The 23443-nt window shown below is 37.1% G+C and overlaps 1 long non-coding RNA gene across 4 annotated transcripts in view; it reads right to left on the bottom strand.

The window, feature by feature from the left end:
- The window catches only part of LOC311618287, a 1465663-nt gene that overhangs the window by 465189 nt on the left and 977031 nt on the right, over positions 1–23443 (bottom strand). Inside the window, exon 3 of one of the 4 annotated variants that reach the window (XR_014794290.1) lies at positions 8367–8414. The exons of the other annotated variants lie outside the window; for them this stretch is intronic. This is a non-coding gene — a long non-coding RNA (uncharacterized lncRNA). Of the gene's footprint in view, positions 1–8366; positions 8415–23443 lie in introns of those variants that run through there. 4 annotated transcript variants of the gene reach the window in all.

The following is a 23443-nucleotide window of genomic DNA, read 5'->3' as shown; positions in this document are numbered from 1 at the left end:
GAATCATATCTCCAAAGTACTTAAAAATAAAATAGTTCTCATATACCTTGCAAAATGAAAGTAAAGACTTTTTTTAAACCAACAAAACTTGAGATAATTCATTTTCAGCAGGCTTATGAGGTGGGAAATGTTAAAGTTCTTCAGATAGAAGTAGTATGACACAAAACAGAAACAGAATATGGTTTGAGTACTGAATATAGTAGAAATTAAAAGTAAGTTTAAAAAGGAATGTTTAGTTCCTTATGTGTACATGCCAGCCATGATATTTCAGATCTGGTTGGTGGACAAATGGTGGTAATGCAGGTCCGCCTGTCTCTGGTTTGGTCCTGGGCATCCTTCAGCAACACGCAGCTGCTGTCTGCTGGTATGCTGAGGCGTTGCCAGCATCTTCCATCTCTGAATTGTGTCTCTTCTGTCTTCATGGTTTGTCTGGCATTGAAATTGAGACACAAAAGAACTGTTGGCCCAGAAAGGAACTCACTACAGACTGATTCATTTGCCTCTCAGCATAACCATTATGGCTTGTTGCAGTTTAGGTTCTTACAAGGGTATTTAGTGGATCACATGATCTCACACATCTAGAGGAAATAATGAACAACACAAACAGACCCAGAGAAAGAGAACCAGCGATCAGACTCTCAAACCTCAGAGGGAAAGTAAGGGAGGATGGGGGTAAGGGGAAGAGATCAACCAAAGGACTTGTGTGCATACATATGGGCCTAGCCAGTGGCTATGGACAACAGGGGTTGGAGGGGGCATATCTAGGGAGGGGTTTGGGATGGGAATGGGGGAATAAGGACAATTATGTGAGACCATAATCAATTAAAAAAATCAATAAAATATATTTTAAAAAATGAATGTTTAATTATTTTAATAGATAATTTACAGTCTAAAGAATAACTAATAAATATATATTGGGACATATAGAATGTATAAGTAAAATTTATAATACAATACAAAAGATGTAAGAAAGAAATTGGTAATATTGTAAAATTCTTACAATGTATGTGAGTGCTATCATACTCCTGGAAGGTTAGTTGTGATATAGTAAAGATAAATATTGTCACTCCGATAGCTAAAAATGTATAAAGAGATATGCCAATTAGAAAAGGAATCATAGCAACACACAATTAACCCAAAAGCAGGGAGAAACTATACAAAAAAACAAATGAGACAAATAGAAAACTGCAAGATAGTAAATTGCAAGATAGATTTAAATGTAACTATGTATATTATTACATTGATTGTGATGAACCAAAGTAAATGTTGGAGATCATAAAATTGGATTAAAAAACAAAAACTAAATTCTGCCTATGAGAAATTTACTTTAAATATCTCAATTAGATAAAAAGTAAAATATTGAAAAACATATTATTCAATCATTTTTTTAAAGAGCATTTGCAGGAACTTTTTTTATATATAAATATTTTATTGATTTTTCACAGAATGGAAGAGAGAGGGATAGAGAGTTAGAAACATCGATGAGAGAGAAACATTGATCAGCTGCTTCCCACACACCTCCTACTGGGGATGTGCCTGCAACCAAGGTACATGCCCTTGACCGGAATCGAACCCAGGACCTTTCAGTCCACAGACCGACGCTCTATCCACTGAACCAAACTGGTTTTGGCTCAATCATTTTTTTTTAAAGGAGTGGCTTGAAGAACATTATAACCTGATGAACAAGACTATAGATACAGAGGCAGAGAAGCATCAAACAGACTGTCAAATTACAGCGGGAAGGCTGGGAAGGGTTGGGAAGGGTGGGTAAGAGATCAACTGAAGGACTTGTATGCATGCATATCAGCATAACCAATGCACATAAGACACTGGGGGTGGGGGAGGGGGAGGACATATGCCAGGGGGTAAGGGAGGCCGGGGGAAGGTTAATGAGGGGGAAAAAGTAGACATGTGTACTACTATCTGTAATACTTTAAACAATAAAATAATAATAATAATAATAATAATAATAATAATAAAAGGAGTGGCTATATTAATGTCAAACACAATTGACTTCAGGACAAATACAGAGGAACATAGATAAAACTTGAGAAGCTATTGATTCCAGCACTGAAATTTCTGAGATGACATAGACCCTACTGACTTACTGCTGAGCATAACTACTGAGGTCACACCAGAATGTGAGCACATACCAAATGACATCCCATAGTAGAATGTCAAGTCAAGATGATCCCAGGGAGAACAGTAGTGGAGTAGATAGTAATATATTGAAAGTAACATCTTGCAAATTTAGAAGAGAAAATGGATTCGGTTTAAATAAAGACTAATTCCTCCTCCACTTTAAATGAAACATTATTTTCAATTTGTTTTATCTTGCCACCTTTTCTCTTTAAGCATGCCTGTTATGATATCTTGTTTCTCAAATTTCTCCATCTGACAACATAAAATCTTTCACAGTGCAATTAACTAGGTAGAAATTCATTTAAAAATCATTTATTGACCTCCTGTTCATTGCTGTCCCCTTAAGGAGCTCAGAGTTGAACACAGATGTAAAAAAAAAAAAAAAAAAAAAAAAAAAAAAAAAATTACAGCAATTTGTGGTAAATACAAAAGGCTGTGCAAGACACAAATGCGGCATCATGCATAACTAATTCTTCCAGTCTTGTGCAGTATTGCTGGACACATCAGATGAATATTAATTGGACATTTACATGAGTCTGCCAGGAGAAGAAGTGGGGAGTAAGAGTTTCCAAGAAGAGTGAATAGAATGTGCAAAGATAGGAGGCGAAAGCCTGTGCAAGGCTTGGCATCTGATACATCATAAAATATAATTAGGGGAACAGTAGGAGATAACAAAGGAATCAGATCCCAAAGTGGCTTATTTGTTATATCAAGGCAATATGGAAAGAAGGAAGTACTTTAATTGGTAGAGAAATATGATCAAATATTTTTTTAAAGAAAATAGTAACAAGAGAGTGAAGAATGGCTAGAATGGAGAAAATTTTCAAACAGAGAGACCATTTCTGTGACAACTTAATTACAAAGCCCAAAAAGTGTCAATAAAAGTGGCAATATCATAGAGAAGTTAGTTTTGAGAATATTTAGAAAATGCACGATTTTATGACTAATTAGATACAACGAGCACAGGTAGCATCTGGAATGGGTCCTAGATTTTAACTAAGAAATGGAATGACTGGAGAGTCATTATCCAATATGGGATATATAGAAACAAAGCATTTGGGTGGGAAGATAATTAGTTCAAGTTTAGAAATTCTGAGTTTAAATGACCACAAAAAATACAGTTAGAAATAAAAATACGCAGAGAGTAGTTAGGATCCCTACATAATTAGGAAAGTACTAATTAACGACATTCCCTGGTTATATTCTCTATTTGAGGCCCGGTGCAAAAATTTGTGCACAGGTGGGATTCCTTAGCTTGGCAGGTGATGGGGCAAATCAGGACAGCAGGCAGAGGGGAGGGGCCATGGGAGGTTGGCTGGCTTCAGGAGATTGGCAAGCTATGGTTGGCTGGGGAGTGCACTGACCACAAGGGGCAGCTCCTGCATTGTGTGTCTTCCCCCTTGTGGTCAGTGTGCTCACAGCAACAAGTAGACCAGTTGTTCAGTTGTTTGGTGGCTTAGGCTTTTATATATATAAAGTGTATTTTCTATTAGCAACTGTATCATATTATGGTTAAAAGCATAGACTATGAAACCAAACTGCCAGGATTCCTATTCTGGCTCTGCTACTTTGAGGCTGCATGAACTAAAACAATTACTTTACCTTTCTATGCCTCAGTTTCTTAATATGTAAAATGGAGATAATAATGATACCTATTACATAGGGATGTTATGGGAATTTAATGAGATATTTTATTTTAGCACTAATATAATGAGTTATCCTAACACCTGACACATAGTGAGGACAGTGTGCCTACTATTATAAGATAAATAAGGCCTAAAGACAGAAACCATTCATTTTAATGTGATATTATTCTGACCTGGCATAGACGAAAACAACAGGCTATATTTTGTCATGGTTGTATACTATCAAGGCAGAAAGGTTGTTGTTGTTTTTTAAATATGTTGTGAAAAGTTGATAAAGTATTTCTTGAATCATGTTTCTCTAAAGAAGAAACTTACATGGCTAAAACTTTATTAATCTGGTTTTTCTATTGATTGTGGTGTGGTTTACAAGAGATACAAACCTTGTTAACTAGTTTATTATTTTTCATACAAGATTATCAAGTTTGAAAAAATTATTTTTTATAATTTAAACTTAGACAAATATAAAACCAGGCATGGGAATTGTTTTAGGCCCATAAAATTCTAATGGGAAAAATATAATTTTTGATTCAGTGAAAAAGTACCAGAGATTTTTCTCACAGGCTTACTTTCTTGTATAATCCAAAAGAATGGTTTGTGAAATATATTTTTTGTCAAGTTGCCTTCTCATCATCTAAAAGATCATTGCCTTCTTCAAAATTCCTCTAACCTTCTACTCATTTCACTCTGGCCGCCTCATTTACTAACTTCTGCTTCTTGCCCACCAGTCTGTGTTTTGTTTTGCTTGTTTGCTTGTTTTTTCATTTTGATTTGCTGTCTCCCAATGTTATAAGGCCATAAACTGCTGAGTCTTTTAGAGATATTGCATGAAATTGGAAAATAATGAAAAAAGTACACTTTTATAATAACTTTATTTTAAACGCTGCAATTATAAAGATGAGTCTGAATATATAGCATAATTCCAAAATTGGAACCAATTTTATCTAAATTAATGGCCCCTTTTGGGAAAAGTATCATGTAACTGACTAACTTTTCACTTCAATTCATATCTAGAAGATTATTTAGTTTAGCTAGGAGTGATTAGGTTAGAGCCATGGTTAGCGAACTCCAGCTCGCTAGCCACAAGCGGTTTTTTGGCCCCATGAATGTGGTTCTTCCACAAAATACCACTGCCTGGGAGAGTCTATTTTGAAGAAGTGGCATTAGAAGAAGTTTAAGTTTTAAAAATTTGGCTCTCAAAAAAAATTTTAATCGTTGTTCTGTTGATATTTGGCTGTGTTGACTAATGAGTTTGCCCACCACTGGGTTAGATGACCCATTCTCTTGGTATTTGATAAGGTAAGGGGAAGAAGAAATCAGCAAATAATGGGGGAAATTAGTTTTGGGGGTACACTCTGTACTGTTTAGTAGTTTCAACATTACATGAAATTCATATACTTATGTAAGCTCATGTTTTCTTATGGGATAAGTTATTATTTTGACAATACCTTCTTGACTAATTCTCAATGTAATATAAAATAATAGATACAATGAACAAAATGTCATTTTAAAAACATTATTATTTTAAAATAATATAGTAATGACAACTTTGCCAGATACTGGCTACATGAAGACCGCAATGCTAAAGCATAGACAAGGTGATTAAAAACCTCAACTCTTTCACAATATAAGTTTAAAACAGAATTAATGTTACTTATGTTTAGGAATAATTTCTTTTCCATTATGAAAATTTAGCAGGCTTTTAGAGAATAATTTTCTTGGTCCAAGTCTCTTAAAAAGCTGTCCAAATGAGCATGAAATCATGCCATCTTTTTATAAATTTCTCTGTAGCAAGCAAAAGCATTCAAAATCATTTTATTTGTTCAGATGGTGAGGACTCTCATGGGACTTAGACCTTTACTGCAATCACCAGCACCTGCAAAATTTATTCTGGAGTTCAGCACACACCTGTGAGCCTTTATCCATCCACATCAGAAAGGCTGCTTACAACAGGGCAGAGGGATTCTAAACGTCATCATGGGTTTGCTGTCATATTTCCCCTGAACACATGATGAGTTATCCACCCACTTACTTAGGGTTCTGATTTTCTAGTCACAGTGCATTCACTACCTTTTCCTTAATGATTGCTTAGGCCCTAAACTCTATTCTTAGATACTATTACAGCTTAAGCTGGTTTGCAGACTTCATTCATGACATTGTGAATTCTGTCTTTTGATGCTTAGTCTGGAAATTTTGTAAATGCGTTTATTTTTTATTATTTATTGAGAGAGAGAGAGAGAGAGAGAGAGAGAGAGAGAGAGAGAGAGAGAGAAAGCTAGAGGTAGGGAGGGAGGGAGGAAGAGAGGGAGGGAGGAAGAAGGGAGGGAGGAAGAAGGGAGGGAGGGAGGAAGAGAAAGAGAAAGAGAAAGAGAAAGAGAAAGAGAAAGAGAAAGAGAAAGAGAAAGAGAAAGAGAAAGAGAAAGAGAAAGAGAAAGAGAAAGAGAAAGAGAAAGAGAAAGAGAAAGAGAAAGAGAAAGAAAAAGAGAAATATCACCCCCAATCCAGGCATGTGCCCTAACTGGGAATCAAACTGGCAACCTTTCTGTGCAAAGGACAACATCCAAACTACTGAACAACACCAGCCAGGCCAATAATTTAAATAAAAAATTATTTACTCCAGAAGATATGCTTGGCGATAATTATTTACAAGGCTCTCTTACATACATCCCTGAATTTGGTCATCAAAAAAGAGGTAGGGTATCAGCCTTGTGTCATAGTCCTGGATTTATCTTTCTCCCCCTAACTTCCAGAATTTGGTCCTTATTTATAGACCAAGGCTGAGTTCAGTTCCCTAAGCCAATCAACACTGTTGGAAAATAATATTTTATTTTGTTGGAGGTCATGTATCACAGGCTCAGTAATTCAGCAAACATATCTGGGTTTTCTCGGATTCCAAAACTCATTTGTATAAAAAATAGAGGTTTTAGTCTGATAAATGCCCGCTATTCTTGGCCCTACAAAGCTGCAGCCAATGGTTGGCCCCGTTCTTAAATGTGAGCATATGGTTGGGTCCCCTCTGTTATTTCTTTCTATTTACTCAGTTCTCTACTTCATGGGGTCCTGCCTTATGCCCCAGATGTTGACAGATCACCTACCTCCTGTGGGAACTCCTTCCAGGAATCAGGCTCATCTCCACTATATATTTCCTTTATGTACTCCCCAACTAGAACCCCAAAGGCTATGCATTAAGTTCTTAAAATGATCAATCTCCTCCCGAGTGCCACGTTGTAGCTATGACTGAAATTCCCGGCTAACTTCACACCAACCCACACTCAAAATGCATGCAGATATATTGCAATAATAATAATAATAATAATAAAATAATAAACACTTGAAGTTTTTTTTTTACTATTTCCCAGACACAGTTCTAGCTATTTGCACACAGTAAATGCTTTAAACTTCAAAAATAACAACTCTCTGAGCTCTATTATTGTATAGGTAAGGATACTGAGGCACAGATGAGATTAATCAAATAGTCAGGAAATAGTGAACTACATTTATTTGTTTATTTATTTATTTATTCATTCATTTATTTAGTAAATAGCTAGATTTAACCCCAAAGTTGTTTTGCTTCTGGGTCTTAACCAAGATACATTTCATCATTTGGGGCATGAACTTTGGATATTGTGACTTGAACTGCTGGATTTCCTGTGCAAGGGAGGCACAATCAGCAGTATATGTGTCTCACCTTCATCCTATGTCTCAGCGTTAGCACTCTTCCTTAGATACATTATTTCCAAATATGGTCATTATAATGTCTCCCCATTGCATGCCTTCTGCAATGAGACTTCACCACTCCTCTCATCAAGTGGTGGGGGTCTAATTTGTATCTCCCCTTGACTATGAGTTGGCTTTGTGACTTACTTTGCCCAATAAAATGTGGTGGAAGGAAAACGATAGGATTTCCCAATATTAGACGCTAAGAGCTTTGGAGCTTTTGCGTTCATATTCTTGAAGTGATCCCTATTGGAATGCACAGGCAGTGGGGACGCTCATGTCTTCTCCTTGGAAGAAAATTGGATCAACCTAGCTAACAATCCAGGCGAGTCTTTCTCCTAATCAAACCCAGAGCTAAACAGAACACTGATGGTATAGGTCAAACCAGCAGAAAACTCAGTCGACCCACACAATCATGAGAAATAAACTATATTGCTGTAAGGCAATAAATTTCAGGGTAATTTATTATCCAGCACTAAATTACTGAAATGCACTCCTAGTCCTGTGGTGCCTGGATCCCAGCATATCTCATGCCTGAGCTTCCCTATGAGCACAGATATAAATTGTAGAAAAAATAACAAAGAGGCTCAGAGTGATTTAATAAGCTATATTTGTGAGATACAAAGCCTAGACTCCAACCCTGGACTTTCAAATTCTAAGTGACATAGTTTCATTAATCTTAAATCTGATGCCCCTCTATCAACTAACCTCCCCACCACTCTCTAACCAGCTTAGGATTAGGCCATTGCATTTTACTTGAGACATTTTCCAGACATGGTCTTTCCTAGGACACCCAGTGCGACCGCTGGGCTGACATCATTGGCCTTGTAAATGTCAAGTGAATGCCGAATGCCTTTGGATAGTAAAAAAAAAAAAAAAAAAAAAAAAAAAGGAGGATTAAAAAAAGAAAAACTTCACACCGACAACCATTCTTAAAATAGATTTAGACATTTTTTTTTACTTTTACTTCTCTAAGTCTTAATTTATTTTAAAAAGCAGGTAAAGTTCATGAAAAGTTAGGACTTACTATTACTGTGCTTATCTATAGGCTATCTTTACCACTTGTTCACAAATAGCAGAGTCCTTCCTATATTTTTTCAAAGGTCACAGAAAAATAATTTAGTTTTTCACATAGAATTTTAAAGTAAATTTCTGAAAAGAATTTTTTGTTCTTACTATCCAAGGGTTGTTGGTTTAAAATAGACAAAATTCTATAAAGAATGAGTTCTACCTAATTAAGCATCATCAGATAAATAACAGTGCAACTAGAAGAGTGAGTATGAAATCATGTAAATCTGTAAGAAATAATTAAATTTCATTGAAATTTGGTGGGATTTTGGATTCTGTACTAAAAGATTACAATTAAAAAGATTAAAATGCTTTTATATTTTAATAAAATAATATAGAAATGACTAATATTATATTGCCCTTTTTTTCTAAATTACCTTTATTCTATTACAATTTGCAAAATTTAATCAGTAATCAATTGTGTTAAATATTCTTAATAAATTCTAATTTCAAAATAAAGTAATTATTTCATAAGTGAGCTTCATTAAATATAAAACTAAATGTGACATATGTTTATATTTTTGCATTTAGTGTTATTTTTTAATGTGTAAGCTATATCATAAAATTATTAATTCATAAATTTTTAAATAATGAATATATCATTCCTTCCTCATGTCCCAAGAAAAACAAATTTAGAAAAATAGATCACATTATAACCCTTAATTTTGAGTAAGATTAACATTATTCTCTGTGCAGGTATCTATTTTTGAAAGGAACATCATGAAAGAATCAGGAAGCATACTCTATCAAAAAAATCCCATGTATATTATTTCCCTCTTTGAACAATAATGTCTTTGTGTCTCCTTCTTTCTTATTAATTATATTAAATAGAAAAGCCATTCTAACAAATCACTTCAAATATTATTAGAAATAAAAAAATGGCATTCTCAAATGGTCATAATGACGAAGTTGCTATAAATGATTCATATATTTTAATATAAACCCAAACTAGTAAAGATAAAAATCCACATTTCACATGGTATAACTATGGGTATATCGCTTTCTCTATTTGTAGCTCAGTTCCTGAATTTAAGTTTTCTTCTCCAAAATACTTGCTTGGAAGAACACTGCATGTCCATGTGTACGTGCAACATCAATAATCCCTTTGTAAAGGATAATGTAGTAAGTATCAGGTATTCTACATGTACAAAGGTTTATAATAAAAAATTAAATTAAGTTGTGAAAGGTTACCTATGCTGCAGAGAGCTCTTAGAGTACATTGCTAATGAAATTATTTAGGACTCAATAATAGCAGCATCTGTCAGACAATCTTCAAACATTGATTAATAATTTTAGTGCAAAGCCTGCTGTCGATGTTCAGTGCAACTCATCACCCTCTCTGACTAATGTACCACAGTTAGACTGGAGTCCAATGAAAACATTGCCCACCACCCTCATCATCCTGACACCACGCCATGCCCTGTTCTCACAGGACTGAGAGCTTCATGAGGGATTAGCAGCTATTGCCTAATATTTTGTAAGATAAATAGCAATTGAATAGCTACACATTTGAAAACTAAAAACTTTTCACACCAAAGGACGGATTCTGTAACAATGATAAGACAAGCTGTTGGGACTTACATCAAGTACAATGATTCCCTCTCGAAACTCCATCAGCAACTCTGACACATAGAATCCCGTTATGGTTTCTCCTGAGGCAGACTCTCTGGCAAAGTGTCCATGGGTGCCTCTCCCGCTGATGACACTTCTCACATGGGAAGCACTTCTCTCGTTTTATTGCTAAGAGGAGAGAATTAAAATGTAAGCAAGCTCACACACAACCTTTAGAAATGAATACAGATAACTTATACCAACATAGTAAGTAGTGTAAAGCTGAGCAACTCTGTCAAAGTTCTATGATGCTGAAGAAAAGTGAGCTTAACCTAGAGTTTCTTTTTATCAGTGTGGTGTCTCTTACCTGCCACATGTCAATTACTTCCCTGCTAAATAAACCTTTATGGGAAGAAGGCAAAATGTGATGAGTCTGGGTGAGAGTTAATGATCTGTGACTCAAATAGGACTTGGCTCCGGAAAGGTCTTTGAGGTTCACATGTGATTATATCCAGTATGAACAAGAGCAGAGGACATGTCAGCAGCAGACAGGGCACTGCTGGGGGATCCGTGTGGCATCTCTGTAAGGGTTTAGAAACGGGGATTAACAACTTCCAGGCTGGCAGATACTTCCTCTGCTGCTGCACTTTAAATGTCATATAACTTCATCCTGGCTAACACGATGGCTGATGTGTCCATTCCCCCTGGATTTTCCTTGCAATGTCATTGCAAAAAAAAAAAAAATGTGGAAACAATCAAGGTATCCCACCTTTCAGCCTGATCTAGAGCTGGATACATATAACAATGACTTTGAGCCAAAATATCCATAAAGAGAAAACTGACAGCCCTCTTTGGGATTAGCTTTTGGAAGTTACCCTTTATATGCCTTCTACATGCATCTTTCAGCCATGAACATAAACCCTGGAATGTGTGAGTATGAACCTGTGTGGGTCAGATGGAAACCAGACAGAGAACACAATGAAAACCAGACTATAGACTACGAGCCTAATTGACATGAGGAACACTGCCTTTCTCTTGTCTTTCTGCTCTACCTTCAGGGTCTCTTTGAAGGAGTCAATGCATCTGCTGCTGCCAGAAGTTTGTTGGGGAAAGAGAAGGTGGAAGTAGTCAAAGAGGAAGAAAGAACCTGGGATAGATGCTCAGTCAATACAAATGTTGGGGATCAGGTAGACATTCAGTACTCAGGTTACTTTTCAAAATGATTTGAAAACTAGGTCCAAAGCACAATGTGAGAGCAGCAGAAGGAAGAAAAAAATAAATAAAAAGCAAGTCATAAATAAAGATAAGTATAATTAAGTAACTAAGTAATTAGCTAGAAAAGGAAAAACAAAATAAGGATCAAAGTGACAACCCCTAGGTCAAATTAAAAAGCCCACATGGCTCTGTTACTTTCCAAACCCTTAGCTGCTATTCTGTTTCATTGCCTAAGTATAAAATCATTAGTGCTGTAAGCATCAGTATATTAGGTGTTGTCACTTAAAAGGAAGAGCTTCACAGCACTGAGAGGTCTTTCAGAAGTCAGAGGCATTTAAAAGGAACGTTAGTGCGATGATTTCCTTTGAAGAAGAAACATTGCATCATTATCTGGTGTTCTCATTAATTTCTAGGATGCGCTCAGCATTTCTGTGGCAAAGTGAAGAAATGGACCCATATTCAGAAAACAGGCTATGAAAGAGGCTAATTTTCAATAATGAGAACTGGATATTCAGAAACCAATGCTGCTACTACCATTTTGTGAACAGGAAACTCTAATATAAGGTTTGATACACTCTCTTCGACCTGTGTTCACAGGTTCCAATGATAAGCTTTAAGTGGTGAAAGAATCCCCTGAAATGGAAAGCTCAATGTATATGTAACTTTTGGGGAGAAAACAGATCCACCGACTTTTATCGTAATTCAAAAGGATCTATGATCCCAACAAACTTAAGAGCTACTAAGCCAGGAGATCTTTAAAGTTCTCTACAGTTCTATGCTTCCGGGTTTTTATACTCCTTATGTTAAGATAAAACCAATTGCTATTTTCTGCTCAGTATGATTAGAAATTATAATAATACAGAGATGAATAAGTCATACTGTTTGAGTACTTACAATGTACTGAGCACCGGTCTTTATAAACATTATCTCATTTCATGCTCAAAACAGCCCCACGAAGTAGTTATTTTTATCACCACTTACATTAGGAAGCCAGGACTCATGATTTGCCAAGAATCAAACAACTGGGAAATGATAGAACCTGTCATAAAACCTATAAAACTCGGATTCCAAAGCTGGAGCTTTTATGACTACCCTTTATAACATTTACATAAAGACACAATTATGTCAGCCTCTTCCAAGAAACAAATGAATAAAAGAATTTATTTGAGGGTTCAGTGCCATACATGGGAATACAGTGTAGGAAAAGAGAAAAAAAACTCATTGTGTCTGCCGGCATTTTAATCTATTGTATTTACACTAAAACAAGTATCAAATGGTAAAAGAAAATGAGAAGAAAGCACAGAGCAGCATGGTGTGTGGAGGAGCTAGCAGGCAACATCAATGTCTCATTCTCCAAGCCTCCCAGGCTCCTGTCATCTCTCTAAAGTGCAGTGAAGGTGCATGTTTATTCTACCCTAAGGACAGCTCTGCTACTGATGTTTGGGAAACGGCAGGGGGAAAGGGGATGATCTTTGAAGGCCAGCTGTGCAGTGTGCGACCTGTGCAGTCACTCAGGGCCCCCTGCTCAACAGAGCCCTGGAACTGCTTGAATGCACTGTTATTGTCATCTTGAAAATTTTAATAGTTTTTGAAAAGTGCTTCTACATTTTCACTTCACACTGTGCCATGCAAACTACGGGACAGCCCTGGGTCTCTGTTTGAAGTTCATGTATTACCAATTTTCGGCTTTGATTAAATTGAATTGTTAAATTTAATTCACATTCCAGCTTCGAGATGGGGATGGGGTAGAGTGTAAGAAGTGAGACCCTTAGTTGTCCACACCGTACCACTCAGTGTACAACCATACATCCTGCTCACTACATCCCCTTTCATCCCTTTAATCCAATGTATGCAAAAGGTTAAAAAAATGCTTTAATTTTGTCAAAATGATACTTCCATTTTTACAGTTAATCAATTCAGCTCAATGAGGCTAATTCAAAAAGGAAAATGATTCAACTAAGTGTTTCCCCCTCCAGTCCCAAGAACACGTGTCATGCACAGACAGTCTGATGAGAGAGGCTTTGTGCTTGATAAGCTACCTTCTGGAGGTGACCAAGGCAGTAGCTGGTGTCCCAACATGTCAAAGCTTCTTAATCAACACACTAATGCTTCATAGTCCCTAAGTGTTAAAATAAAACACTATATGCCTAAATATTAATTTTATTAACATTTAGGCATATAGTGTTAATTCCCTGGCTATTTTAATTTAAAGGTATTGGAAACTTCAGTCTAATTCAGCTTTTCTTTAACTTCCAATACAAAAACCACTTCAGTAAAGCACACAGCATCAATTTCTGTTACCAATACCATTTAAATAGTCATGGAGCATTTACTCTTACAGCCATGTTTTATTTAAATTTAAGTTCTAGATTAAAATGTAATTAACCTAATTTTTTTTTCTGGAAAATATATATTACATTTAAACATTTTTAATTTGTATTTTTATACTTGCTGTCTGACCATCTTAAGTATTTTAAGAGAAATGCACAGAACTCTCTTAAAGGACTACTGATCAAATGTTTTTTATAGATGATAGGATTGAGAGAACATTTTAAAAAGTGCCTTGTAAGCTGTAGAGAGTAATAAAACATCGATTACTTCTCTAAGAGTGATTATTTTGAGTTCCTTTCCAACAGTGTGCATCTGTAAGAATTGCCAATTTATACACTGAATAGTTTGCTTAAAGTCATATAATTGGTTTTGGCATGTCGAAATATAGGCTCTCCATTAGACAATGAAAAATAGGATGAAGGGAGTTTTCTTTTGTTTAAGAGTTGTGGTAAGGTCACCTTATGATGAAAATTCTGTCCCATGGTTCAGATAAAATACCTAAACAGTATCACTAAGAAAACAGTTTCTATAGCTCACAAGCCAGGCATGGTCTGGATGGGTCTCTGCTCAGACTCTGACAACACTGCAATCCAGTGTTGGCTGGGCCACATTATCATCTGAAGGTCCAACTGAGAGGAAATATGCTTCCAAGCTTACTCAGTCTCTTCTTGCCTACCTTCCTTGGAATGAAAAGACTATATCTACTATTGTCTTCTGGAAGAGGTAACATATTTAAAAATGTGTTGAATTAATTTAAGCTTTGTAATAACTATGTAAGTGCAAAGCTCAGGAATAGGGTTAAATAAATCTTGAGAGGGATTCAGGTATCTGTATTTTAAGTACTGAAAACCAAAGTACACTGGGTGCGATATCATTTCAAACTTGCATAATGATTCATTCTGTTGTTGAGATGCTTGGTCCATTCATTGAGAAGTATTGCTCTAAGTGTCTTTACAATTCTAAGATATCTAACCATTCTTACCTAAGTATGTGTCTCCAGTGGATTATGATGATGGAATAGGGAAATATTCCAAGTAATTCAAATGCACATGTACTTATTATCCAAGGTTAAAAAATATATTTATTTAGAGATAAATTTTTCTCATACAATAAAAAACAAATACGTTGTATAAATTAAATTTTCTACACTGTTTGCCCTACTGTCTTAACCCCCAAATAACATACACAAAGGACCATTTCCTTCATGCTTATTTTACAAAGTTAATGTACATTTAGCATTACAAAAAAAGAATCCTGAATTTAAGAAACTGAATAAGAAACAGATGTTGGGACATTAGTAAGATCTAAAATGCAGCCTACCTTCATTTCTGTTATAAAGAGACCCACATCAGGACCCCTGTTGTGGCTACATTCTCTCAACAGAAGTTTCATTTGGATTTTTCCCCCCCAGTAATGAAATCCAAGCTGCTGATACTCCTACAAAGACTGGTGTTTCTTTTAGGCAAGAGTTATTTTTAAAATACCTGCCTTACCCAAAAATTTCTATAGGTCATCAAAGCCCCACTACCCTTATCAAATCCCTTCTGGAGCCCAGCATGATTCTTCACAAAAAAAGATACATGAGCTACTTGCTAAAGAAGAATGGCTCTTTTAAAAATTGTATTACCCACTGAATATAAGGGTTTCTCAAAACATTCAGCCAAACACATTTAACCAGAACCTCCTCCCCCGCCCCATTCTCCCTTTGTTGCTCTCACCCTCTTCCACCTAGGTTGCTTCCCTAGAAAAATATTGTCATGCACAGCGGAGAAATTCTTCCTCAACTGAAGCTTCATAGTGTGGTATGCCAAAGAAAACACCATAAGAACAAACCAACATAGTGAATAGAGCAGTCGAATGTAATTGGTTTTGAATTCATTTCTCAATTATTCTGAATTTCCTGAGAATGATTTTTAAATCTCTCAGTGATATAGTTTACACATCTATGAAATAAAAAAGATAATGATGTGCATCTCATTGCATTATCCTGATTCTTAACCTTCCTTGACTGGTGTAGCTTAGTTTGTTGGAGCATCTTCCCATACACCGTAAAATAGCAGATTCAATTCCTGATCAGGGCACATACCCATATGTGGGTTTAATCCCTGATCAGGGTGCATGCAGGAAGCAACTGATTGATGTTTCTTTCTCACATCAATGTCTCTCTCCTTTCCTTTCTCTAAAAATGACTTTTAACAAATATTAATAAGATAACTGTGCAAAACTGCTTGTGCATCATCATAGTTAGCTTTCATGGAACATCTACAAAATGCTGTTGTCAGCTAAGAGTATATTAGCAAGTATAACAATAAGTCAGAAAAAAATTAGATTACAGGGTCTGGTTGTGAAATTTTGCTGGGTTTTAGCAAATACTCATTTCTCTATAATAAATGTGTGGTTGTTTTTAATCAGGTTTGTCTTTTCTCCATGAGTTTTAAGTTCCTTTAAAACAGGGATCATGTATCTTCCTTTACATATACTTGAATAACAATATCTCATCAATTCCAATGAATTTAATTGAAAAATATTAGGTCACAATATTTGTGGCCAACCCTTTCCAAATATTTTTACCTAAGACAACAAACTTCCTCCTGCTATTAAGTTATAAATAACACACTAGTGTATTTTATTCATTTTCATTTTTATATATGTAACTAGAGGCCAGGTGCAAAAAATTTGTGAATGGGGCTGTATGTCCCTCAGCCCAGCCTGCATGCTCTCCAGTCTGGGACCCACTGAGGTATGTTTGACTACCTGTTTACAGGTGTCGGCCATGGGGGTGTGGTCAGCCAGGGTAGGAGGCTGAGGGCTGTTTTCAGGCTGGCCATACACTCCAGTGACCCAAGATCTCGGCCCCTCCTCTTTTTTTTTTCCCAGCGCCTCCTTGAGCAGAGGCCAGGGCTGGCTGGAAGCAGGTATCTGGGATTTATTTATCTTCTATAATTGAAACTCTGTAGCCTTGAGCAGAGGCCAGGGCCAGCCAGGGAGGGCAGGAAGGTTGGCTTCCTCCATCACCAGGGGCAACCCAGCCTCCTGCTCTCTCCAGCTTCATGGCCACCACCATCTTTGTTGGGTTAATTTGCATACTCGCTCCTGTTTGGCTGGTGGTGTAGCAGAGTGATGGTCAATTTGCATGTTTCTCTTTTATTTTTGTAGATTGCAATTTGAAATATAGTCATAATGAGATGCAATGCCTATTGAATTTTATCAATTCCTTCAGAAATTATATATACTAAAGGCCTGTGTGTATTAATTTTGTGCATGGGGTGTCCTCTGTGCCCAGCCTGCACCCTCTCCTAACTGCCGTCCTGCTGTCCTGGTCACCCCATACAGCCTGCTGTTCAGTCATCTGTCTGGTTGTTTCGGTCTTGACAGCCCCTGGCTTTTTATATATTAGGATCTGTGTCTAAAAAGTAGGGTCACAAGATGGAAGTAGGTTTTGTTTAAAGCATGTCTCTGTGATTTAGAAGAACATAACTCCTATAAAAAAAATGTATTCACTATCAAGTTTAGAAGAAATGACTTATTTAATGTTATAATTTAATGTTAGTAAAAATTTTAAGATTAATATCAAAGATTATCACCAAAATCTCATAAATAAAAGATTGTCACCAAAACTGGTTTGGCTCAGTGGATAGATAGTCGGCCTGCAGACTGAAGGGTCCCAGGTTCAATTCTAGTCAAGGGCATCTACCTTGGTTGCAGGCACATCTCCAGTAGGGGATGTGCAAGAGGTAGCTGATCAATGATTCTCCCTCATTGATGTTTCTAACTCTCTATCCCTCTCTCTTCTTCTCTGTAAAAAATCAATAAAATATAAATTAAAAATTTTTAATTAAAAAAAGAAAGATTGTCATACACAGCCACTTACCATAAATCCCTGGAAGTGTCATTTTTTGTAAATTGACAAACATATTTTTTACATGATCAATGATGCTTGTATATTCTTTGCCTACAAATCACATTCAAATTAACTATTAAAAGAAAGATAGTCGCCGAGACCGGTTTGGCTCAGTGGATAGAGCGTCGGCCAGCGGATTAAAGGGTCCCAGGTTCGATTCCGGGCAAGGGCATGTACATTGGTTGCGGGCACATCCCCAGTAGGGAGTGTGCAAGAGGCAGCTGATTGATGATTCTCTCTCATCGATGTTTCTAACTCTCTATCAGTCTCTCTTCCTCTCTTTTAAAAAATCAATAAAATATATTTTTTAAAAAAAAAAAGAAAGAAAGATAGTCCTGGTTAGTGTGGCTAAGTGGTTAGAAAATCTGCCTGCAGATGGACCTATGGGTCTCTGGTTGACTGCCCTGTCAAGGGCATGTACTTGGGTTGGAGGTTTGACCTCTGGGCCCAGTCAGAGCATGTGTGGGAGGCACCCAATTGATGTGTCTCTCTCACATTGATGTTTATGTCTCTTCCTCCTCCCTCAACTCTCCAGAAATTAATTAAATATATATATCATTGAGTGAGGATGAACCATACCAGAAAAAAAAAAAAAAGGTAAAATGATGCTTAGCGGGATAGTGACAAATAGTGCTTTATACAGATAAATGGAATACTATAGTTTTATCTTTCAACTTCAACTCTGAGGTCTAGGCAGTCTCAGAGACTCTAGTTTAAAATCAGAAGATTTCAGTACACTGGAACATAAAATAATATGGAGATTACATCAATTCCATACATGGGAAAAGAGCCCAAAACAGAAGATGTAAACTATGTAATCCATTCAATAGATCTGCATTGGGTTAATACTCTACTATTATTGTCTTGAACTTCTTCAGAAATTTCAACTTTGAACTTGTGTTTTGTAATTAAAATTCAGGGCAGGAACCCAGTGGAGAGGGTCAGTGAAATGGGAAAAAGGGTGGACATCTATAATACTCTGAACAAAAAATATATATATTTTTTTTAATCCAAGGGGACAGTGAAGCATGCACTTGAGCAGAGGGGATACACTGGATGCACACACATGCCCAGGCCGGAGAGCACAGCAGGCAGCATGCACACCAAGCAGGTAACCTGGCCATGTCTAGGACAGTCTGTGGCACCCTAAGGCCCACAGGAGCAGCTAAAACTTGGCCCTAGAGGCAGATTTGTGGCAACAATAGCAGTGACAGCAACTGCACCAGCATCAGTGGCAGCAATGATGGACACCTGCCTGCTTGTCATTTCCACAGCCCATGCCTCCCTAGAGTTTGAGACAAGAATTGGTAGTTTTCACACAGTCCACGTTGTAGGTAATTATAACAAAATAAAAGTGTACACATGGACATTGCAGTAAAGCATGTCAGTAAGATATTAGAATTCTCCAAAGGGATTAGACTCTGGTTTTAAAAATGTTTGCAACATTGCAAAGCAAATATCCAGAGGCACAGAGTTAAATTTGGAATTTAAAAATTGTCACATTTAATGAAAAATAGCATTATTTCCATATAAAGCTTGAAATAAAACAATTATTCACAAAGAAGCGTTTAAAATTAATTTATCTTGTAATTAAAGACAGTGATAGAAAGCATAAACAGGCATTTTGAATTATAAACAAATCATGAAAGCACTTTTTAGATGCAATTTTCACAAGTTAAAGAAAATGTCAAAATACATTAAAATGCCATTGCACATATTTGCATTTAAAATTAAATTTAGGCTTGTAAAAAACTAGTGGCCCAGTGCAAGGAATTCATGCATGGGAGGAGGTTATCCTTCAGCCCAGCCTGTACCCTCTCCAATCTGGGACCCCTCAGGGAATGTCCAACTGCCAGTTTAGGCCCACAGAGATTGGGCCCCCTGCCAGCCTGCTCATCCCCAACTGCCCTCCCCTCCTGTCCTGATCAGCCCTAATCACCTCTGGGTCACCATGGCTTTGTTCAGGACATCCAGAAGGTCTCCCGGTCTAATTAGCATGTTTCCCCTTTATTAATATAGACTAGAGGCCTGGTGCACAAAATTTGTGCGGGGGAGCATCTGTGTGTGTGTGTGTGTGTGTGTGTGTGTGTGTGCGTGTGTGTGTGTGTGTCCCTCAGCCCAACCTGCACACTCTCCAATCTGGGACCCCCTTAAGGGATATCTGATCTGATCTTATCAGGCCTAAGCGGGCAGTCAGACATCGGTCTCACAATCCAAGTCTGCTGTCTCCCAACCACTCACTTGCCTGCCAGCCTGATCACCCCTTAACCACTCTCCTGCCAGCCTGATCGATACCTAACTGCTCCCCTGCAGGCCCAATTGCCCCTAACTTTCCTCCGCTGCCAGTCTGGTCACCCCAACTGCCCTCCCATGCAGGCATGATCCCACCAAATTGCCCTCCCCTTCAGACCTGGTTCCCCGCAACTGCCCTCCTGTATAGATCTTGGTCCCCCCAACTGTCCTCCCCTGCAGGCCTGGTCCCTCACAACTGCCCTCCCCTGCCAGCCATCTGGTGGAGGCCATCTTGTGTCCAAATCAGGGTAGCCATCTTTGACCACATGAGGGTGGCCATCTTGTGTGTTGGAGTGATGGCCAATTTGCATATTACTCTTTTATTAGATAGGAGTTGTAACTCTTTATCTTCCTGTTTTTGGAATAAGGGGCTCTGAATTTCATTTTGTATTGAGCCCTCAAAATTATGTATCCAGCCCTAAATAGAGCTATCTTAATTCATTTGTAACTATTCTTTTTATCTCATAAATAGAGCTATCTTAATTCATTTTTACCTATTCTTTCTATCTCATTTGCTATTTCACTGACCACTTCTAAATTCTCCACATGAAAAATTCTGGAATTTTTAACATAGTGTGGTTCCTTAAAAGATAAAATAATGCTGGATATTAAAGAACACCCTCCAGCAATGTACTGGATATTCTCAAAATCTTAATTACTTTATCTGTAAAAGTCGAACATCAAATGCTCCATCAATTACAGGCACCATGAATGGTGAAATGCCTTATAAAATATCCTTAATCTAGTCTGGGGAATTTGATATGCACATCAGCACATCCAAAGCTCTGTAGTGTCCTGCAGTCTTTGTTTAACCAAGGATTTGCAGAAGTATCCGTCCATTGGCCTTTTTAAGTATAGCACCATCAACTTTCCACGTAGCTTCTATTTCCTGGACACTATCTGAGAAAAATGTACAAATACAACAGTTATTCCAGCTTTTAAATTCAGGGTTTTTTTTTAAAAAAAATTGAAAATGCTCCATAATGTAGGCTTATTTTTATGCTGCTCAGGTAGGATGGGTGTCTGTATTTGGTAGTTTCTAATAAATCAAGCTTGCAAAAGTGAATTTCCAGCCACTAAACTGTAAAGAATCATTTTTTTTCTTGTCATGAACACTTCATATCTCAGGAAGGAAACACAAGATAGTGATCATTAGTAGTCATTGTTATTTTTCTTTATAGCCACATATTAAATCCATATTCTTTTAACCAAATGTTCTGATATGTAAACCGTCCACTTGCAAGATATATTTTGGGCCATAGATGAATAATGTGATTATTTAAATGTGCATTACCAAAATAATTGTAACTTTTAAAATCCTTATGATAATTTTGAAAGATTATAGCATTCATCATAAAGTTTTAAAACATAATCGATGAACCATGTTTACTTTTATCTCTAATTATTTACAAGAGTTATTCTTTTAGAAATAGTTTTTCTACAATATTCAGTCTTAGATTATCAGTGTGGAAAAGGCAATGTTAGCCTGTTAACCGGGGAGTTCCCTTTTTAATTACATAACCTTTAACGGGCACGTACTCTTTCACTAGGACGTGTCAGTACATCACACCCGGAGGACGTAATTTCATATTATTATTTTTCTTTATTTATACTTAATTAAAACAAATGAAATATATATTTTTTCATTTATTTATATATCAAGCACAAAGGAAAATACAAAATTACAAACAAATAGAAAAGAATACCAACAAAAAAATGGAAACATCAAATTTAAAAGTTATAAATTTTACAAACAATTATAAAGATTACAAAAAATATATACCGTCCCTCTCAGGGCGCAACATATATTTCAAGGACGTATTCATATGTCCTACCCGTTCCCGATATTGTTTACGTTTGATGTACTTGTAGGTCCCGCTCAGTTAACAGGTTAATATAGCCCGGAGTTAAGAGAACTAAGTGTAGAGTCAGGTTTGCAGCTTGAATAGATCACTTTCCTGCCAAGTGACGTGGGGCAATTTATTTTAAGATATATGATCCCTCTATTTAGTGAAGTTTAAAGCAGAATTTACCTCTTAGAATTACTTTGCAAATAAAATTAAATATAAACATATCAACACAAATGATATCAAAAATATTAAAAATGGGAGGAAATTAAAACCAATAGGAACAGGTGAAACACACACACACACACACACACACACACACACACACACACACATTCCACACATATATAACCTAATCCTATATAATAAAAACCTAACATGCAAATTGTTCCCTTAGGGCTTAGGCGGTTGTTTGACCAGGAGTTCAACCACTCACTATGATGTGCATTGACCACCAGAGGGTGGTGTGGAATATGGCAGGCATAGGTGACATGGCACTGGCAACCGGCAGCAGTGTTAGTGCTGCTGGCCCTGATAGGCACCAACAAGAGCAGAACCGCGGCGGGATGGTGGAGCAGGTGAGTGGGCAGCACCAGGCCAAGACAGGTGTGAGCGGAGTCCAATTGCCCTACCGATCATCCGGAAGTGACAGCAGTGGTCGTGGGAGACAAGGCTGCCTCCTGGATCCCAGGTACTGAGGGAGCCAGGCAGGAGGCCTGGCCCTGATCGATCTATCATCCCGCAGGCTAGATGGGGGAGCAGGTGAAGGGGCAGCACCAGGCCAAGGCAGGGTGCCAGGCAAGGCTGTGAAATTGCGAGGCTGGGGGCGTGAGCTGTGGCCTGATCTCCACAGGCCACACCATGGTACTCTGCCCATGAATAAATTAATGCACCAGACCTCTAGTATAATATAAAATGTAGCAGATAAAACAAATTTAACTATATTCAAATAGGTAATAGAGGATATTATATCCTTGAAACATGGATGGGATGCTAATTTAAAATACCTCTACAGAGTCCCCCAAAAATGTATGCATACTTTAACAACTGATAGCTCCATTATAAAAATGAAATTTATTTTTATTTATTTTAATTTTGTTAATCCTCACCCAGGGATATTTTCCCATTCATCTTTAAAAATGTATATTTATTTTATTGATTTTTTTACAGAGAGGAAGGGAGAAGGATAGTTAGAACATCAATGAGAGAGAAACATTGACCAGCTGCATCCTGCACATCCCTACTGGGAATGTGCCCACAACCAAGGTACATGCCCTTGACTTGAATCAAATCTGAGACCCTTCAGTCCGCAGGCTGATGCTCTATCCATTGACCCAAACCAGTCACGGCCCATTCATCTTTTAGAGAGAGTAGAATAGAGAAGGAAAAAGAGAGAGAAATATCAATGTGAGAGAAACATATTAGTTAGTTGCCTCCCGCACATACCCCAACCAGGGCTCAGGCCAAGGAAAATCCTACAACTGAGGTACTTACCCTTGACCAGAATCTAACCTGGGATCCTTTGGTCCATAGGCCAATGCTCTATCCACTGAGCAAAGCTGGCTAGGGCAAAAATAAAATGAACTTTAATAAGCACTGCCATTATAATTATTCAACATGTGTGTATACATTTTTGGGACATCTTCTATACATATATCTCTATATATAATTTGTTAGAATTTAAATAATGAAATCAGAAATAAAGAGAAAATGAATAGAAAAATTATAAGATATGC

The sequence above is a fragment of the Pipistrellus hanaki genome, assembly GCF_964339955.1.
Source record: "Pipistrellus hanaki genome assembly, chromosome: 2".
Taxonomy (NCBI): Eukaryota; Metazoa; Chordata; class Mammalia; order Chiroptera; family Vespertilionidae; genus Pipistrellus; species Pipistrellus hanaki.
The sequence above is the reverse complement of the archived record's forward strand: the minus strand, read 5'-3'. Positions and strand labels throughout refer to the sequence as shown.